We start from the raw sequence: 5,818 nt of genomic DNA on the forward strand, positions 1-5,818 counted from the left end.
CAGTCCATTAATCTCTTGAACAAGATTAATCACCCTTAATGACAAAAACCAGTCCATTAAGAGAAATTAGTCAAATTTTAGGAATTTTTATGGTTTAAAGAAATTTTTTAAAATATTAAGCTACTCCTAATGCTTGATAACACTCTAATACAAATAATTTCAACAAAAAACACACAATTAAACTAAAATTAATGATCTTAGCTCTATGTTCAACATCAAAGACAGCTAACATTCACTAAAAATTGCAGTCTATTGCATTGTTTAATGCAATGGATGTAAACTAAGCCTAATAAAAACTATGTGCAAGCCCTAAGAACATGAAAAACCACAATAATAACAACAAAAACCACAAATTAAGCTAAAAATTAAGCGAAAGGCATTCTTTTAAAAAATAAAAAAGAGAGCTATTCTACACCAAATCACCATCAAATCCATATCTTCTTCATGGAAAACCATTGATCAAGATAATGGGCAATGAGTTATGCATAGATTAGAGGAAAAAGGATGGAAAAAGCCAAGGGATGGCTCCTCAGCAACGGTGCCAAAAATGTTATGGCTCACCCTAACCCTCCCTTGAAACACATCCAAAAAGAGATTACCTGGTGAACTATCGTGAGGATCTTTCCAATGGCCGAGCTCATAACCCTTGAGGTCTCCAAGCTCTACAACTCCTTGAGAAGCAATTCCACCGCATCTCCTGCCACCACCGCAAGTGTTGTCACACTGCTGCGTTGCACTATGGGTACTCGTCCCTCCTCTCACCTCACTTCACTCACACACATTCACTAGCATGCATTAGGGAGAGAGATTAGCAATAGGATTAGCAAGAGAAAGACTCAATTACACAATGGGAGAGTATGTTGTATTATGAGAGATATTCACTTATATACATGGCCATAAGTGTTTACACTCACTTAAATTATGGCCGACTGGGCACTTTAGGCTCATAAGAGGCCTAATGCTATTATTACAATGATTACTCTCATAATATATCCATCAAGTACATCACTTAGGACTTCATCCTAACTTGCTACCACACGCTCTTGAAGCGGAAGTCACCACCATAAATACTCCATCACACCATACGGGCGCCCGTCTAAGTTGTAGCTTTGGACACTATTACTTCATATCTTGAATGTATGACCCTTTGGTGTATCTGTCGTGACTCCTTGATGTAAGATAATGGCAGTGGATCTTGTTAACCCTATAATTGGGTTAATATACCTGAAAGTATTATTGACCATGATCAAACAGCCACCCATACTGGCACTGTGTATCATCGTTATTTGGTGAAGTATAAGAATCGTTCTATTGAGGAATCACAATGGATCCCTGAAACATCGCTTACCCCGCACTACCGACACTTGATTCTGGCATATCATTCACATTCACATTTACATTCACATTGACTCTTTTATAGATACCGATTCATCGAGTAAGACAGTGTCATAGTTCTTCCACATGTTTTGGTGCCGATTTGACTGAGGCAGCACATTCATTTAGTGCCGATTCGCCGAGTGAGGTAGCACGTTCATTTAGTGCCGATTCGTCGACTGAGGTAGCACATTAGTTTAGTGCCGATTCGCCGTCTGAGGCAGCACATTGACTTAGTGTCAATTCGCCGACTGAGGCAGCACGTTAGCATGAGGTTAGCCACCCTTGCTTTTGTTTATTTCACACAACTAAGGACAATTGCTTTTTTAACCCTGCGGTATGTTATGGAAATGAGAATTGTGGAATTATTTGATATTTTATGTGATATTTATGGTACACTCATTTGCCACATGGTCGTGAGGACTAGCTACGCGTGAGAGCATGGAGCAGTGGCCACATCGTGTTGGGTGGATAAGCAAGATATAATGTGTCTTGTGTTTTTGGTGAGAAGATCAGTGCATGGAGTAGCGTGGGTGCAATGGATTTTGGCAGGTGCACGGCCGTCGAATTTTTGTGTGCGTTGGTGGTCACACCCTGATAATAGTTTCATTTAATTAAATTGCTACAATTTAAATGTAAATAGCTAAGCTTGGGGAACAAGTTACTTTTTGATATTAATCGCCCAAAAAGGAATGTATCAAGCTATTTTTGAGCACTTTCTTTTTGTCAATAAATAAATACATGCATGAGGAAGCATGCTCACTCATGCATGGGGGGAAACTAAACCCACTCTCTTTGTCGTGCGTAGTTTGCTATATTTATCTACTTGTTGTTTATTTTGTAAAGCTTTAATCTATGGCTTTGGAGGTTTATTAATAGCAACATGGAGGATAGGATCTGCACCCACTTAGCGTGCCTTCATCCCAAGATTGATTGCGATTATTCCCTATCAAAACCCATGCCCAAGAATATTTGAGTGGAGGGTAGTTCCAATAGTTATACCTCCCACAGAGATTGATATGCGGATAGCCTCATGGAACATTCAGGGTTTAGGGGGGCTCAGTGCTTTCAAAGGTGAGGTGTCCTCAGAGGAGAGCTTCACAAAGCTACAATTGGGGACCCATCGACATTATTTTCCTCCAGGAGCATGGCCTTTCCAAGGGGCGTACTGCGGGAAGATTTTACCAAGCAGGAGCCACACTTTTTGGTCTCCGTCTTTCAGCCCCTCAAGGACATATGGAGGAGTTTGTATTTCTATCAGGAGCAGCTCTTGCCTGGTAGTGACAGGCGCAAGTGTCATAGTCCTTGGGTGAGCATAGTGGGTTACCATTATGATTGGAGAGCATTGCATAGGCTTCCTCGATGTTTATGCCCCAAATTCCGTGGTAGGTAGAGCCATCTTCTAGAGCACAGTATGTCAGCCCCTTCCTCAGGCTGAATTTTGGTGCATGGGTGGAAACTTTAACATGATTGAGTCAAGAGAGAGGACAGACTTGGAGGTGGCATGGCTACAGCCTTAGGCACAGAGTACTTTGCATGGGAGAAGTTGATCCTGGCACTTAGGGGACTGGACCCTTGGTGTTGAGGCTAAACTCAGCCCCAAATAAGCATCACACACGGACATTTAACACTATAGTATATCAGGAAATAGACTCCTAAAAAATCAGACAAACCTATAGAACAGCAAGACAATTGCAGAGACGCCCAAAATTCAATTACTAGTTGCGCATAATGCATGATCCAAAAGGTTACATCTCGAAATAAAGCCCAAAATGACGTCTTGTGAAATCTCAGGTAAAAAGACTAAGGTTCAAAGTATCTAAAGGAAACTATGTAAAACTCTAGGTTTTTACACCTAGCACACTCGGTGGTTAAAGTTTTCTCAAACTTGAAGAATCAAATCCCACACATTCCTTGATCTTTGATAAAACATTCTTGAGTGTGAAGTAAAGTGCCTGGTAATACCAAGATTTACAACTACATCCAGACATCTCATCAAAATAAATTACATCACATTCCCATTGTACACTCCATCTCAACATGTGAATACAAGTGCACCATTTTATGACAACATGCTAAGGCTGGGAACCTTTCATATGAATCAGCATCCACTTGACATCATACAAGATAAATATGTAGAACCATGCATGAATAATTATGTTCACATTTCACTGGCACGGAATGGATATATCGCTCCGGCAAAGGAAATAGGAATATGTCGATGAAGCTCCACCATCCACAACATATGTCGGTGTAGGATCCCCAAAGTAACCTTGAATATTTTCTTTTTTTGAATTTGCTTTACTCCTTTTACTGAATTTTGATTTTGGACTAACATCCATAAAATTTGTATTTGCTAACTTTCTACATCAGTCTGAATTATTCTAAACACTTTCGGAACATCTTCTGCACTTAGAATGACTGAAAATCTCACTTTTTTGCAATTCTAATTTTTTGATTTGCAAACAGGAATATAGACTGCTTGTAGGCTAAATCTGCTGACATCAATATAGAAAAATACGGAACATACAGCCTGAAAGCTTTGTTCTCCTGAAATTGGCATAAAACAGGCCCATACTGCTTGCTACATTTTTTCTGCTTGTCGGGGGCTGATATTATTTTGATCTTTGAATTGTTGTATCTCCTTACCTTGACACATGCCAAGTGTTGGAAATAATTTGGTATGAAATAGGGATTATTTGGGAATACATCTGGGCTCCTTTGGCTCCATTCCTGGCTCTTTTGGCTCCATGTTGGGCTCTCTTGGCTGCGTTTTGGGCTCTTCTATCTACCCTCATCTTTTATCATTTCCATCTCATCATCGTGACAAGTATGGTAATCATCATCATTCACCATTTGTATTTGTTGTCGGAACTGCATCTATTTTTCTTGTATGTGTATCTGCTCCTGAATTTACTCCAAAATTGGAAATTACACCCATACTTGGATCTGAATATGAACTGAAATCTGAATATGTATCCTCATTATTTGAATCAAAGAATTCATCATCAAACTCAGAAAAAGCATCAAAGAATACTTCTAATGTATCATCCACCAAAGTTGGAAAATATGCTCCTAAAATCATTGCATACATGTGTTCCTTTGGAAACTCATCCGCATCATTCTCCTGTTGTATTTATTTTGCATCCTTTAAGAAAACTTGAGCTTTTAGGCCCTCACAAATATTTGGAAGTAAATCAGTAATCTGACCTGGATAAAAACTATCCTCAAGAGAACAAAGAAACTCCATAATCACATTATAATCATCATTAGGACAATAGTCTTCAACTTCATTTGACTTCTTTTCTTTGCTTTCCTCTTAGCATTTCGGAATATCCTCCTGAATTTTTTGCATATCCTCTTGACTTTTCAAAACATCTTGCAGACATAATGAAGATTGATCTATTGGAACATCAACATCATAAACATCATCATATGCTACACTTTCCTCTTCTTTTGTCTTTGGTAGCAGATTCATATTTTCATCCACATCAACTTCATCCCAACAAACATGAAAAATACTCAAACATGAGTTTACTGCATACTCAACATCTTCATCATCATCACACATGAAACATGAAGATGCATAAACATTAGGAAAACAATTATCTTCCTTGCTTGGAAATGATTCCCCAAGATGATTAGCAATAAATCCCAAACCTTCCTTGTTGTAAGGGTTTTTGAATTTAGGCTCTTCGAATAATGCATCTAGATATGTATCCTCATGCTTCCACATTACATCAATAGTAGCAAATGCAGGTGCAAATGCAAAACATGCACAAGTAGAAATCTGATCTTCATCCACAAAGCAAACCGCTTTCGATAATTCATCTTCCTACTTCTCAAGATGCCTATGAAACCATCCAGAACTAATTGGCATCGAATACAATACTGATTCTCCTAATTCTCCTGTAATATTGCTTGCTTGTAGATCACCTCCTAAAACTAAAATTTGAGATATGCAATCGGATATAATCGGATCTCATACAGGAATAACCCAAAACTCAATGGCTACAACTTCAAGTTATGCACAAATTTTCTTCTCCTGCGCATTTGTTTATGACCATTGTGAACATTCAGCTGATCATTTGAATTGCACCATTTGGTGAACATTCAGCTGATCATTATTTGGTGAACTTCTTGAACTTCAAGAAATTTTTCTTGATTGCTTTTGACTGGCTTTGACTACTTCTTGCTGAATTTCTTTAGTGTTTTTCAAGAATAATGGACAATAAGACCACTTAGCTCCATCGTGGGGTTTAATTACTTTGATGATTTTTATGGGTGACCAAAGTTAGCTCTAATTTTGGATTAGGGGTACTCAAGGATGGTTTTTGGCTCTCCTCCTCGCTCACCTCCTTAACCTCAATCACCGTCATCCAATTAGGTACACTCCATTCATCATCATCATCGCTCTCCTCTTGAAACTCATCTTCATACTTCT

Source organism: Cibotium barometz, chromosome 28, assembly GCF_041138505.1.
Source record: "Cibotium barometz isolate CiBa-2024 chromosome 28, ASM4113850v1, whole genome shotgun sequence".
Lineage (NCBI taxonomy): Eukaryota > Viridiplantae > Streptophyta > Polypodiopsida > Cyatheales > Cibotiaceae > Cibotium > Cibotium barometz.